The 16,354-nt window shown below is 40.5% G+C and overlaps 1 protein-coding gene across 5 annotated transcripts in view; it reads right to left on the bottom strand.

Moving 5' to 3' along the window:
* The window catches only part of LOC113536638 (myosin-11), a 172,422-nt gene that overhangs the window by 133,802 nt on the left and 22,266 nt on the right, over positions 1–16,354 (bottom strand). For 4 of the 5 annotated variants that reach the window (XM_053238123.1, XM_053238119.1, XM_053238122.1 and 1 more), the window contains exon 6: positions 6,809–6,872. The exons of the other annotated variant lie outside the window; for it this stretch is intronic. The gene's annotated coding sequence lies outside the window, so the exon portion shown is untranslated. The remainder of the gene's footprint in view (positions 1–6,808; positions 6,873–16,354) is intronic. 5 annotated transcript variants of the gene reach the window in all.

Below are 16,354 nucleotides of genomic sequence, written 5' to 3'. Positions count from 1 at the left end.
CGTGCGTTGTGTGTGCAGGGGGTCAGAATACATTGGAAAAGTCATGCCCATGTTAGATTTTGGGGAGGGTGGGGGTATAATTAACATGAGTGTGGAGGAGTGGGGGAGTAATCACTCAATTTGTTAAGGAAAAAAAAATATTGCTATTCAGGCACAAGCAAGGTAAGGCAGAACCGACGGGGCATCTGCATGGAACAGACATTATGCAAAGTGGTGGCATTAATATGCATAAGGAGCTGCTTTGTTATTCACCCGGGTGCTAAAGCAATATTGTTTGGAAGCACCAGGCGGACTCTTGTTACAGTTGGGGAATGTTATCTCTCTCTGTGCAAACACAACCCCTTCCTCTCCTCTTCTCTAGCCACTTTCAGAATGTTTAATTATCACACCATACCTAGAGCTTCACTTTCTTGGAGAACTGGTCGCATAGTAAGTTGTTTGGTCTAAGACTTCTTGTTCTCTTATAGCAAAAAAAATGTAGAGAGATCCTCCACCTTGCGTGCTCTGAAGTGGTTTCACCCAACACTGATGTTTATCCTGTCATGCAGTAAACCATAAAAGTGACTGCACATGGTAGAGCACATCCAAAACATGGCATTCAGAACAAGCAACACAGATTGCATCATCAGCCGCCTGGGTCTTTGCCCATTTGTAGAGAATCCATGGTCACGTTTCCACCCCGTAGTGGGAGGAAGAAATGAAACCGATTGGTGGAGACAAACTGATGGTTTTTTTGCCAACAGATCGTGAAGGCTGGAGGGAGTATTTCCCTGTCTCTCAGCTTTGAGTCACTCCATCAGTGTTAACTCTAGTAACATTTGACCTTATCAAGCTCCCAAAAGAGTACCGGGTCTTCCATATCTACTGTACTGACAGCTTCATCAGTCCAAGTTCCACCAGCTTCATCCCACTGGATTGACAGCCGATGCCAGAGGACCGACACGTATAGGTATACAGTGTATAGGCAACTCTGTGCAAAAAGACAGTACCAGGTACAATACAATCTAATATGCAGATCTGCAAACGTCAAATATTTGGCAGAAACATCCACTGCTTAAATTAATCTAATGTGAGCAATGGCTTCTGGTTTCATCGTCATCAAGAAACAAGATGTGCTTTTCTAGTTTCTCGCATCTGTTCTGTCAGAGTTTGTTTTAGCAATGCAAAGACAAATAATATGACACTAGTTACACAAGGAGTTTTTCTATTCCAAGTGCTATAAAACAGATGTTAGAAAGACAGCTTGGATTGTTTTGTGAGCTCAGCTGTGCTTCCGCAACTTTACAGTCATTATCTGAAAAACTCTCTCTCTCTCTCTGTAGATTTGTTGGCTTTAACAGCCTTTTGAATAAAAGTGTTAATCATTGTAAATGTGTGGCAGACGGGAAAAAGCTGTTGGATATCGCTGCATACAATATTGGATTTTCCTATAACACACTTTGACAACTCAACTTTATAAAAGCATAAAGACGAAAAGATGTTTTATTAACTTTCTAAACTGGCCTAGGCTCTCTGTAAAGATACTTTAGGTAGATAATAGGCCAGTTTAACAAACACGGCTGCAAAACAGCTGTAGGCTATGAATAAAAGTAATAAACATTTTATTTATTACATGTTAAATTCAAATTAAATCAATACATAGTGATTTTTAAATCAGTGTGTAGTGATTTTAGATCATCATTGTGTTGGAGTCTTTCAGTGGACTTAGAACTGAATCTTTAAATGCAATTTTCTCTCTTTTCACTTTTGGGGTAACCAGACTTTACTGAAAACATTGGCTTATACATGCAAACAAGAATATTTCAGTTCTGAAAAAAACAACAACCATTTTTTAAAAATACATAGTAGAAAAAAGTCAAAATTTGTAAAGAAAACTTAAGAGTTTTCCCAGGCTGCCGCACACAGTATACCGTCTACTCCAGTAGAAACGCAGTGACAGTTTGAGTTTATTCACAAGTCTGTTCACAGTTTGCTGCAGTAATAGGTCAGATGAAAAGTTCAGTAAATTGGTGTTATTTCAGGATGTACTAAATCCAGGCTTTCACAGTTTAGCCCAGACGTGTGGGAACGCAGCTCTGTGCCACATCTACAGCAGGATACAGTTTTACCTTAAGGAGTCTTCTACTAACCTATAAGCAAATCTAGAGAACTGTGTCTGAGGCTCTGAAATAAAAGCCAGCTTTTATAACGTAACGATAAGAATGATCAGCACAATTTTGCTGTCGCGGTCGCGACTTTAGTCTTTAGTCGTGAGCTGAGATCGGGTTATTCGTGTTATTTAAAATTCAGGTAATGTGAGACATTTCTGATTAAAGTCTGTGATTAGTGAGAGCGCCGCTATGATGCCTGTCTAAAATCCACCAATAGAAAGGCAGCATAGGATGTCGCAAAACTCATGGGACAGCTACAAATATGATAATGGTGATCCGGAATGGTAAACGAAACATGCCAATGGACAGAAAATCTCACTTTGAAGAATGTTTGTGTTTAAGCAAGCCTGTCTTCTGCATCGCAATGATTGATGATGTAAGAAGAATGTAGTTCAATTAAAAGTCATTTCCTTTAGTTGCAGGTCTATCATCAGAGGATCTTCTTTGTATAATCTGATGAGGAGAACAAATGGTATCGTATAGTTTCTTATAGAATTTAGGATTTTATTGGGATCTTGTACAATGTGGCAAATAATCTTTAAAGGTGGCTGTCTGTATTGATGATTATACATACAGATGAAAGCCAGCCTAAAATACAGCTGCTTAACGGTTCCAGCAAATATCACTGCGTTTGCTAATAAAAATTTCAGAAGAAGTAGAAAATGAGCAATTCAATCCACCCCCCGTTTCCCGCAATCAAATATTGTGTGCGCACACTTTTCTTAAGTGACCTTAAAGCAGTGGCCTTTTCAGTGTTCTCCCCGACAGCACTCCTAACTATTGGGAATGTTCTAATGGGGAGACTGAGCATGAAGGTTCCTGCAGCAGCAGTAGAATGCCATTGCCAGCACCCAAGCTTAGGCAGTAATTGGTTCTGAGTAATTCTATCAGATTAGTATTAATAAGCTGTCGCTGCAGCGATCGAGATGACCTGCTCAGGCTCTCTGGCTTCTCAGAAACTTGCGTGAAGGTCAACTGTCAATCATGTCCCACAATATGATAATAAGCCTCTAAGGCCAAAATGAGGATGCTATTAGCCGTGGCAGAAACGGTTTAAATTAGAAGCTGTCATAACTCGAGGGTAGAACATTGTCGGGCTAAGCAAGATGGAGGTCATGAGGAAAGAGTTCACATCAGCCAAACGATGTGAGAAACGTGTGTATGCTTTCTCACAGCCTGCATCTGGCTACCATTAAGTGTTAAACTGCCGCTCCCAAACCAGTCGTCGCGATATGACGTGTATCCTGGTCAGAGCGAGAGAAATGTATGCGCTTGCTAACGCATTCGAACTGTAGTCAGTGCTTCTGACAAGTCTCATTTGGAATGTGGGAAACGTCTTAATGAATTAGGCAAACTGGTGCTGCTAAGTGGGGCTTGTTTCAGCGCTCTCCTGCTAAATTCTTTTCGGTGTTTGGTGAGAACTGACACAGGTGCAAGAGAAGGGTAACGCTTCTCAAATACCATATCCAAGATGTATATATATGTGTGTGTGTGCATGTGCACACGCATAGGTAATGTGCGAAAATCAGACCAACAGGGAATCTATAGGCCAATGCGCTACAAAAGCATTACAGGCCAAGAAAAGATGAACATTTGGAACCTGATGAGTGATCTGTGCATGACTGTGCTCCCCTGATCGCTCCCACAAGGCCTGAACTGCAGGGGAGCCATTACATGCACATCTTTCTGATCTCATTACCGTAGCAAGCAGGCTGCAGTTTCCATGATGCAGAAACACCATGGGGTTCAAAAGCACTTCCCCATGCGCTCGAGGAGGAGCATGAATGCCCTGTTAGATCTCTTCTGTCTCCTTTAAGTCGAACTGCATGGAATACTATATTCTGGAGTATTATTAGCCTTGCTTGAGAGTTTTTTTTTTTTTAAATCCAGTACCTGCTAGTCAAACTCACTTTTGTTTGCATTTAGCCGCAAAGTGAAGAAAATTAGCTGGGCAAAAAGCCAATTCACTTGAGCGTGAAAAAAAGAATTGGTTTCCAGTGGCAGAAGCTAATTTCACTTTGTGAATTTCACTTTGTGAATTTAGCTCTGAATATACCACAACTTTGGAAATGTGATCCCATAGTAAACAAAAAGTCAGGGCTGTGGTCTCGTCTTGCTTTCTTTTTTCCTGAAGTAGATGAACATGCACTGGCTACTCTCCTCGTCCAACAGTTTTCATTTCTAACCTCCTGCATGAAATTAAAAACACGTTGTATCTGATAACTGGATTCCGGTTACAATTCACACTGCTAGCATCATACTGTTTCCTAGGAAGCTGTGAGATTTCTGTACCTGTCCAGGCGTTTTCACACTTAGTCCAAATACTTGAGCCTGCACTCAGGATGGATTCTCGTAGCAGGGTTCAGGTTTGCAGGTTTGCTTTAACATAAAATACCTTCTTCTGTGGATCGATTGCACAATGCGATATGTCACGTTTGTGAATGCAGGTTTGCAAAACAGCAGGCATTAGGTACATTCACCTGCTGTTTTTTTTAATTATTTTCCTTGACAGCAACACTCAAGCAGTGAAGAACAGCACATTTTGGAAGCATCGTTGAATATCATTGTGCAGAAATACCATCAAACGAAGAGCAGTTCTTCTTTAAGAAGATTCTTATAAGTTTTTCATGATGCTTTCAGTGCAAGCACCACAAATGTAAGCATGAACGTTTGGTTTTTATATATTAATAACCATAACAACCTAACAACCCTTTCCCTGGCATCACAAAACTAAAACTAACATGACGTAACATGACAAGTTGAACCAATCGCATTACTTGGTATGCGGCAGCGAGCGGAAATAGCTTCCTTACCTTATGGTGTCATGCCGTCACAATTAGTAATGGTATATGACTGGATGCATAACTCACCACTGATTTTTTTCAAAAATACATATTAAAATGTATTTCCAATTATTAATGCTCATTTTGTTTACCAAATCATGTTTACTCAAGTGGTACGCATCCTTTTTTGCTTCCAGCTGCGACTCTCCTTAAAAATGTAGGTTGGATTTAGCTTTAGACTCGCACTAAATCACACTACCTTCATTTCCCAGCACAGGGGACGTGACTGCACTGAAAACCCTTTGGCTGTGTAATCCGCTACATTATGCTGTATTGCTAACTTTGTCACTCCAAGCATGTTTCTAACTTTATTATACGTGACAGCTATAAAAACGCACATAAGAACACGGCACTGCTAAACAGAACCAAAGCAAACAACTCTAGTGCTGCACACTGTCACGCTAGTTAGTTGTGGGTTTTTTTTTTTTTTTGGCCTCAGCCTGCCATTTTTCCTCACAGCCTCTCGCTCTCTCGGCTTATAACAACAACGTGATAAATACTGAAAACGTGAAAAATGTATGTATAAATACATACATACATACATACATATATACATATATACATATATATACACACACACACACACACACACACACATATATATATATGCATACATACACACACAAGGAGGTGTAAAAGAAGTACAAATAATCTGTAATATAATTTCCTTTAATTTATACCACCAGACTGTGTTTTTACCTGGTCTATTAACACCATGAAATTTTAGACTAAGTGAAATACCATGAAAATAGTATCAAACATTAACAACCGTAATCCAGATCAGCTGCTTTATCTCCTCTGCACTATTTGACTAGTGTGTGTTTATTCACACACACCCACACACATGCACACACTGAGGAGTATAGTGATGCATCAGGTATCCACAGCGTTGATGTAATAAAGCTACAGAGTCCTGCTGAATCACTCAGTCTCTCTGGTCCGGGCCTGCTGCCCCAGCGCTGCTTGTCACCACTCTAAATTACGTGTTCTTCCAAAATTTACAGTCCTGTCAGGAGATCCAGGCCTAAAATCTCTGACCCCACCAAATGAGATCAGGATGTAGGCTTGACAAGAGAAAGTCCAACTCAAGCCTTCAGGAATACATGTGGGAATAGATACGAGCTCCAGGATATGAGCTCCTTTTGCGTATCATGATATTGTGACGTGTCCACACTGTACCTGCATAAACGACAGATTTTATTAGCTCTGAATTTTTTTTTTTGCCCATTTCTGGGATCCTGATACAGTTCAAACATGACGACCAAGCTTCAACGCGTGATCTCGCAGGCATAACGGTCCAACATCTGTAGCTGCTTAAGTACAATACGCAGGAGACCCACTTGAGCCCCGGCTCAAATCACAAATTGAACCTCGGTGTAAATAAAACTAACATGTACTCGGCAGAGTTGTTCTCTTTCCAAGCAAAATCTTTATAGAGCTGACATAGTTCGAAATCGCATGCTGTATACTACAAGAAGGAGGAGAGGGAGGGAGGGAGAGAGAGAAAGAGTGAGAGAGAGAGAGAGAGAACTGTTAGATCCATGGTGAATCCACATAGCTCTGGCCTTGGATATGAAAGCTTCTTCAAAAAAAAACATTGAGAAATGTCTGTACTGAATAAAAGTGTATGAAAAGGATAGGGTTATTTCTGCACGGCTGCTTTGTCTGCTTACGTGGGAAATTCTTGTCAGTATTATAGAAGGTATTGTGGCCTTTTTATAAGATGTCTAGATCATGATTAAGATAGATAATAGACTTGTAAAAGGGGTCTCTGTTGTGTAGATTTGTTTTGTGAACTCAGAGCCGGTATCTTACCTCAGGTTAAAGAATTCTGGAGCAGATGTAAATCAGCAGACGGCTTTGCCTCTCTTAAACGTTCCTTAGGGGAGAAATAAAAGCAAGAAGGGAGGAAAAATATGATTACTTCTATGGTTTAGAGATTATGGACATATGGACATCGCTGAGCACCAGAGGGAGTTGAGTAAACTTTTCCTTCTCCACTTTGGACTCTGCAAGCTGCAGGAATTAACATTGTTTTCAGCAGGGATGTGAAGTGTGATCACAGCAAGAACAAAAAGAGGAAATGTGCCTTTTACAGCTCATGAATCTTTTTTTGGTCGACTCTCTCTTTTTCTGAGTTTTTATGGGTTGGCTTTTTGTGTCCTGGCTCTGAGGAAACGCTTCATTAAAAAGGAATGCCCATATTTTTCCCCCTTTTTATTTTTTAATACAGGGCAAACTGTAGCAAGAGCGAAAAGCCAGATTTCCTCCTGGCTCGGGTTCGCTGGTCATGCTGGCTTCATTAGACCACAGGACTGCAGTGGGACGATAGAGCAAGAGAATATGGTAGACTACTACTGTGAATGAGAATAATGGCGGGAGGAAGGCTGAAGGTTAAGGGAAAAGAAAGAGAAATGGTTATACAGAGTGCTGAAATGATGTAGACTGAGAACTGAAAAGATACACATCATTACTTTCTGTGGACTAAGGGAAAAAGAGACAAAAGTAATCTACAACTGAATCGCTGTACAGGCAACTAGATGCTTGGGCAAATCCATAAACAGTCACAGGTTTCACAGGGTACCACTTTTTGGAGAAAAAAAAAATAGTTGGGGTGGTTCTGCCACCCCAACTCTGACCCCTAATCACATTTCCAGGGGGTCAAAAAAAAAAAAGCAGACTTAATGAATCATACAGAGAGCTGCCAACATTGCTAACAACACTGCTTCTCTCTGGCAGGCAGATAGAGGACTTTTTTTTCTTTTTTTTAAACCAGAAAATCCCCTAGAGCACTTCAGTGGACAGAACAACTCCATGCTTACAACATAAATAATAAAACATATACTGAACTGATATGCAACTGCAGAAATGTTCGGATTTATAAGCGACCAGATGCACATACATGCTTACTTTATACAACTGTGTTAGATGTTGCGTGTAATAATAAAATGAAAGGACGTGAAAGGAACTCAAACAACTTGTCTGCTCAAATACAAACATGATACCGAAAGCAAATATCAAATGCACTTTTATTACTGAATGACCAATTTTTCGACAAAGAAATGCAAAACACTGGCCATTTTGTTTTCTATTGGCTCACAAGACCGCAATTCACAGCTCAAAGTTTACCTAAGCCCTATTCGGATGGGATTAGTTTATAAAGGGGACGTCTGAATTTTTTTTTTTTTAACGTCTCCTCAGCGATAAAACTCTCACATCTGGACAGCAATAAAATGACCACAGGAGACTTGAGTATCTACAAGGTTGCATTTTCTATGAACCCAGATGTTTGTGTCACATGGTCATATGATCACGCTCCATTCACAACGTGGTGTCCAAGCAGTCATACAGGTACTGGAGTAGAGGAGAGATGCTGGCTTTTATTTCGGTTTGAGGCAGCCCAAAGTTCCAGCAATTATTTGAACACACAGTTCATATTAACAACATATCAAAAAGCATCAATTTTTCATGTCATGAGTCAGGAAGTGTTTAATATCAGGGGGAGGATCATTGATGCGTGCTACAAGACTAAATACAGCAAGCAGCAGCAGTCAAACATCTTTTTTCCAACACAAGGCGACATCTGCATAGAAAATCACGGACATGTGTATCCGGACTAGACTAAAATTATCAGATGAGTGCTGAGTTTGGCAAAAAAACAAAAAGCAAGTAATTCGGCCTGTAATTTTCTCAGAGCAGGATGGGGAAAAACACTGATATGGCCGATCCGGACGTAAATAAAATCACAGAGTAGCATCTGGAAATAGGAAATTACCCCAGGACCAATGTAAATTTAATCCTGTCTGGATAGGGCTATAGATAATGCGCATCTTTTATATTCAGGGTCCTTTCCCCTTCAGTGAATTGGCTTTAAAGCTGGGTGAATTTTATTTGCGTTTGGTCTTAGCTGAAAAAAGCAGAAAAACTTCTAAAGCTAAACTGTAAATGCTGCTCTTCTGCATATATTAGTCAATTATCTTCAGTATGAAGAAACTACAGAGCAATTATGAAGCCTTTAACGTCATTCTGTCACAGTTCATTTTGCACCAAAAAAATAATCTCAGATATCCAGTCAATCAGATTAAACACAAACAAACAAGCCCTAATACAGAAAATATGAATCTTTCACAAAGCTGGAGATAAAAATGTTTAGTGGAAGCATTACCATCATTCAGAAATGGAAATACTGGACCAAAAAATGGAAAAATAATAATAACTGGAACAGAAAACTCCAGGGAGATTCACTAACTTACAAACCAAACACCAAGCGACAGTAAAGTCCCCATTTACAGTAAGTGGAAAAAGTACTTTTTATGTTATATTCACTTCACATTTACACCCATAATGTCTTGCAAGTTTGTAGTATCTAGATGCCACAAATGACCAAAATTAGTACTTTGTTATAAAGCTGTAATTAGCTTTCTGTAGCTTTCTTTTTTTTTTTTGGCTCATTCCTCTTGGTAAATCATCTTCAATCCCCAAAGTCCCCCTCTGATGGACTTTCAATTTCTAAATTCTCCGTAAATGCTCAATGTTCAAATTATTTAAGCTATGCAAGTCCTTCTTGAGTTACTTTGGCTGTATGTTTGGGGTCGTGGTCTTGTTGAAACGTCCATCTTCTTAACAGATTCGTCTTCTTGGCTGATGAGATTAAATTCAGGTTTCCATCAATGATGTGTAATGGCCCAGTACTGTTTGCAGAGAAGCAGCCTCTTATCATGATGCTCCCATCACTGTGCTTCACTGTGCTTCACGGCTATGATGGTGTTCTTGAGATCATACATGCCATTACTTTGTTTTCTTTGACAAGAGTATGATGTTGCCAAAGGTTTCTGATTTGTCTAAATGCTTTTCTACATGTATCTCTGTTCGCAGCAGAAGTTTTGCATGAGGTAACGGCTGTTCCTGCTGCTTTCAGGTCATCCTGCATGTCTTTTTTCAAATGACTGCTGGCTTCTCTCTTAAATTCCTTATCATTAGTCTGGGAGTGAGTTGTGAAGCCTTGCGTGGCACACTTATTCAAGGATGATCAGTTGTGTTTCCATGAATTTTCCACGTGCATATTATCTAACCAATTGACAGGGATGTTTAAGGTATGGGTAGCTTTTTTTCATTCGACTGTTCAACAACGTTGTCCTTGAGAAGTTTAGGAAGCTTCTTCGCCTTCACCATGATTGCTAGTTGTTGCATGAAATCTTCTCAATCAATAGTAACATCTTTTATAAAGACATGAGGTCCAATCTGCACAAGAACATGATATATAACAATATATATAACACTTAGAAATAAAGTATTCTTTTTCTCATCATCAATATCTTTACATACACTTTTTCACCAATTAAACTGAACTCATTAAATGCCCTCGTTTCGTCATTTCAAAGTAACGAGATGCAAACTTTTTCACTCAACTATAATTAAGTGGTGCCACCCCTTAGTGTGCTTTTGCCCCCGCTTTGCCACACCACTGAGCATTGTGCTAATCCCCATCTTGAGTTCTGCCCTTGCCTTGATTAGAAACAGGGCCCATAAATCAGTGTCAGGAGACAGAAGGCCACCCACCAACCCCTAAGTGCCAGCGCTTCACTCTTCAGCAGAACAGCACTTGATTTGTTAATAGTGTACATAATGGCGCCATTTTCACAAGCCGCATTAAATCATACACGCTAGGCCCTGTGTGAGCATTAGAGCAAAAGAGGGGCATGGTGATACAGAACTCCACTAGAGGGTTTTTTTTATTTATTTATACTCCCTCCGAAGACTAAATTGGATTCTCGCTGCATTGTTTTCTAATTTGAAACATCCATCATTTATTATTAAAGGAAGAAAAGGAAGGCAGGCTCGCCTACGGCAGCCAATGCTCCACACCCTATTCCATCCAAACATCAAATAACCACACACACACTCACACACTCTGCCCTTACCCTGAAACCACTCTTTTGCAGTTCATTTCTGTAGCGAGAACTGAAGGAGAGGCTGAAATTTATGTGCTGCTTCGAATGAACGGCTGATCGCGGTGACGTGATCTACATGGCCAGAAAAGATGGCAATGAGTTGCTCATAACAAAAATACATCGTCTCTAGTCTGTACCACCTCCCCTCCCCGAAAAAGAAAAAATCCACGGGGTAAATTGGTCTGGTCGGATTTGTGTTATAGAGAAACGCTGTCCTGTTCCGTATTATCAGGATGCTGCAGCTAAGTGTCGCAATTAGGCCGCCCTTTTTCATGCAAATCTGTCTGACAGCACAACAATCAGCTCTCTCCACGTCCGCGTGCCTGCTCTGGCATTTGCCGCCGCTGCCCACATTTGCATTATTTATCATATCGGGATGAACGTGGGGCCGCTGTGCGCCACAGCGTCGGCTGATTAGTGTGGCATTACATATGTTAAGCACAAAGACGGGCCGTTCCTTTTTCCTCATGCACCACTGCACCAATGTGGGCTGATGAAGAGAAAAAAAGGAAGCTCTCATTTAATATCTCATTGCTCCAGAAAATCGAATATGAATGGGAAATGTTGAGGGAGGGAGTGAATGAGGTGCAGCAGGAATCCGGTCCAATGTCTGGTTGTGTTTGTATTTGTCCAGCTGAATGTGTGGACGAGTGTGAAGCTTACTCTAAGGTAACAGTAAGGACAGGTGGCGCTACAGCTTCATGACGCACAGAATAAGATGCACACCGTTGTCTACACACCCCTTTTATTTCCTCTTTTGGTTTATATGAAGCACACCGAGATGCATGCATGCTGTTTGCACCATACACTGATGGCATTTCTTAAAGGACTACGTGCAATTGTATGAGTCAACTAGCCACTAAAAGCCTGACTAAATTAAAGATTAATTGAAGTACTGCAAAGAAAATATGATGATAAAAGAGAACTAACCAGGAGCTTCATCAGCAAATGACTACATCTGATCCACCCCGCTGTTGCTTTTTATATCAGCTGTTTGTATCAGTAAAGCCTGACAAAGGTAGCATTGGAGGAGAGAGTTATATATAAATCAAAAGGGGGGGTAGAGAGGGAGAGAGAGAGAGAGAGAGAGAGAGGGAGGGAGGGAGGAGAGGTAGAAGCCCCATCCTTGCACCTTTAAAGCCCGATTTCCTTAAAATGAAACAAGACCCTTAGTTAAAGCATCGCCTCTGAAATCACGAATAAACGTCAGGCTGCCTCTGCATGCATACATCACTCATACATCACTCGTCACCTTGCAACACATAAATAAAAACCTGGAATAATTACCAAACCTAACACACAGCCACTTGCTCACTCAGACCAGCGACAAACAAAAGAGAGGAGGATTCTTTTACTAAAATGGCTCCCCGAGATCTTTCGCCTCGGGTGCTAGGAGGAAGGGAAAAAAAAAAAAATCATAATGACATTTGTGAAAATAATTAGAATACAAATGCAATCTCGTCTTGGATGCAGCCACCTCCCCCTCCAACCATTTTTCTTTCTCTCTCAGAACTTATTCAACCTTCAGAATCTATTTTTTGCTATATGTGGGAGCACTTTGCCTTTCCAGACTGGCCATTTAACATGAGAGCCAGAGAGAGAGAGAGAGAGAGAGAGAGAGAGAGAGGCTTTATTGCAGGCTGTGGACGAGGTGAAATTGTATTTTACTCTCGCTCGGTCCAGGGCAGCGTGCGGACGCAAATGACGTAGTGACTCAAATGCCAGTTCTTTGAAATAAATAAATAAATAAATAAGCGCACCTTGGAAAATGGACATCTCATTTACACGCCAGTGCTAAACAAAATGGAAACGTCGTGTGCGCTTTACACAGGCAGCTCAAAAACTGGTTTTGGTTTGTGCAAATCATGTCAATGTTAAAAAAAATAAATTTAAAAAAAGGCCAATTTTGTATTTGTGCCAGACTGAAAACACTGTTAATGCTTTAATTTAATGATGTATTAATATTTGATTATGGTTGCCGAATACTACCAGTATAGATGCATAAATAATTGAAGAGCATGGCAGCATGGCATAATACTGACAGTAATTTATAGAGTAAGCATGAGCGCCATTTCCTGTGCTGCTCAAAACACCTCAGGCAAATTTAAGCGAAACATATATACACAGGGGATCTCTCAGAGAACACGTATATTTCAGGTAAAAGTGCAAATGGTATTCGTGTCAGTGTGTATGCGTGTCAGTGTGTGCTGTACGGAGAGTAGTCTGTGCACTTAGCCACACATCAGAGAGTGGCTCATTGCAGCACAGTGCAGTAATTTCTTTGATCATTTTTAATGGTGCTGATCGTTTCATGTGGGTGTGCTGCTTGTGCACATGCGCACACACGCGCACACGCACACACACACACAAACCACCCTGCAGGTGTCATTTCACTCCTCCAGCTCTGGGATTAGTATGCGGCAGGCAATAAAGAGCTGGGTCATTACACTGCGCCGCACGCATCCATAATATCAACACACCAGCGTCATTACCTTTTCAAAAGGACACTACTGGCTCACTGTCTGCTCAAAGAAATGGTATGTGGAAGAGAAACGGTGATAGAAAGAGACGAGAGGGAGATCAAAGAGTGAAATATACATGCAGGATGTAATGTAGAGAATCAAGGCTGTGAGATGAAAAATGCAACTGGCAGGAATGGGTATATAATATAAATGGTTTACACATTAAAAAAATAAACAGGAAATACTAATTAACAAGCATGATTACTACTAAGGGTTCTTGATAAATAACATAACGTGGGTGTCATCAGTACTGGTACAATTCCATTGTTGCTAATTGTGGCAATTCAGTAGACTGGGCACCGGGTGGACAAGCAATTCGACAACTAGAAGAAAAAAACTACTCCTTACTGAGTAGCAAAACAAACAAAAAAAAAAAACACCTCACTGCTCTAACTATAGCACAAGTTAGTAGTTCTGAATCCCGCTGCCTGCTGGACTACACACTGTAGCGCTGGCTGTCGCTCTTTTCCGAATCTGGAACACGCAGGTTTGTGGAAACACTGACGAAACCGAGCAACAAGCTCAAAGCCATCATATAACGCTCCTGCTGGCACAAAACACAGTCACCTTGAGGCTAGCCCTATCGAGAGAAAATAAAGAACGTAATTTTTTTTTTTACGTGACGCAAGGAGAGAACACTACACATCACACACATCTCATAGCTGAAATGTCAAACAACAACCTGCTGTCTACAACGTTGCTACATCAGAATTTTTTTTTTTAGAGGATAGGGATTATAGCCAGACAGTCATCCTCTCTCCAGAAATTTATGCTCTTTTTTTTTTTTTTTTGCCTTAATTTAATCCACTTAACTAGCTAACTAGCTGTTTAGCATCATCAATTAGCAGTACACTGGAGCTTGTTTTGCTAGTCTTCTAACTCCGACCTCAGAATTGTGATTCATATTTCAATGCTTGATTTTTATATTTTTTTTAACGATATATTACTTTTGCCACGTCCCACACCCATAATAATTATATCACTGCATTAAATCGGGCCCATGGGGGACAAGGCATCTATAAAACCACCTCCACAAAGAACTGATTAGACATGAATTAGACTCTCAGAGCTTGAGCATGTTGTACAGTTGATAACACAGCCGCCTTGTTGCTTAGTGGAGAAAAGCAGGCTTGTTCACAGACCATCTCCTTTTCATAATTTCCAAATAAAGTTGAACGATGTTCTCGCCCGAGTGTGTAGGAAAGAGGAGAGGAAATGAGTGGTGAGAAAGACTGTATGGATCACCAGCCACTTAATAGGAACACCTGTAACACCAGATCATGCATTCAATTATCCATTCAACCAATCATAGAGATGCAGGTCAAGAGCATCAGTTAATGTGCACCATCAAACATCAGAATGGGGAGAAAATGTGATCTCTGTGACTTTGCCCGTGGCATGACTGCTGATGCCAGTTTGAGTATTTCAGAAGCTGCTGATCTCCTGGATTGTCACACACAACAGTCACTAGAATATGTAGAGAATGATGCAAAAACATCCAACAGGCAGAAACAGCTTGTTGATGAGAGAGGTTAGAGGAGAATGGCCAGACTGGCTCAAGCTGACAGGAAGCCTAGAGAAACACAAATCACCACTCTTTACAACCATGGTGAGCAGTAAAGCACTTCAGAATGCACCACCTTGAGGTGGAAGGACTACAACAGCGAGACTACATCGAGTTCCACTCCTGTCAGCCAAGAACAGGAATCTGAGGCTACAGTGGGAAATATGATCACCCAAACTGGACAGTTAAGATTGAAAATATTTTTAAAAATTTAAAATTTTCATCTGTCCAGTGACACTAGCCTACGCACTAATTGTGGCTGAACTCAGGTTGTCTTAAGGGGTGAAAGATGATAATGAGAAAAAAAAAGAGGTTAAGGAGTTGTAGCTCTGACAGCTTTTCTACAGATAATCTGATGTGCTTCATACTCACTTGATTAGCAAAAACTGTGAAAGTATTAAACTATAAAAATGTTAGTTTCATTTGTATAGACTGAAGAGTTTTGAAAAAGATCATCTTCTGAGAGCAGGCCTAAATGTAAAGCATCCAAACAAGGTCCTTAAATAACATTAAATATTGTAATATGAAATTCCTGTCCATGGTGCCTGGCTTGAAACATCCTTGAATACCAAAATGTTCTATTTATTGTGTTTTGGAATTAAATGCTTCATATATTGGCGCAATACTTCACATCATCCTGTCAATAATTCTCACAGCAAAGACACTTCCCAGCATCATCATCATCCAAGATAAGATCTTACATCATGTAGTGCATTCATTACTCCAATTAGCCTGCAGAGGGCAGAAAATAACATGCAGATGCCCATGGCTGGTAAGTGAAGTGAATTTTTTTGTGCATGCTTAACAGATGTGCAGGCAAATCTCACTCTAATGACCTGGTTTAAGTGCAGCAGAAACGATCGCAGGCCAGAAGTGTGTGTCCACATGGACAACAGCTGGTGCTGAAAAACCAGGATCCTGAAAGCTTGGCTAGAACCAAAGAGTTGGGTGAGTAGATTAATTAGATGGTCAGAGGTTAAGGAAACATAATCTGATATAACTGGCTGACGTGAAGTTGGCTTGGTGTAGACATCATCAAGCCAGGCTCGTGTCCAAAATCTTCTACATCAGTGCAGACTGTCTTTGCTCAGCTTGAGTGGATCTCTCGCCAAAGACACCTATAGTAGGTTTGCGTTGAAAACGCAACAATACAGATATAGCACAAGAATATGAAAAAAGGTGCATTTCCCATTTATTTCAATGTGATCATTATTCAAAATATGAATTGATTTCTCTATGGCAATAAATGCAAGGTTATTCCAGAGGTAGACTGTATGGCCAAAAGTTTGCGGACACCTGACCATCAGACCCATATGTGATTCTT

This window comes from Pangasianodon hypophthalmus, chromosome 11 (assembly GCF_027358585.1).
Source record: "Pangasianodon hypophthalmus isolate fPanHyp1 chromosome 11, fPanHyp1.pri, whole genome shotgun sequence".
In the NCBI taxonomy this organism is placed as follows: Eukaryota; Metazoa; Chordata; class Actinopteri; order Siluriformes; family Pangasiidae; genus Pangasianodon; species Pangasianodon hypophthalmus.
This window is presented reverse-complemented; position numbering and strand designations above follow the sequence as displayed.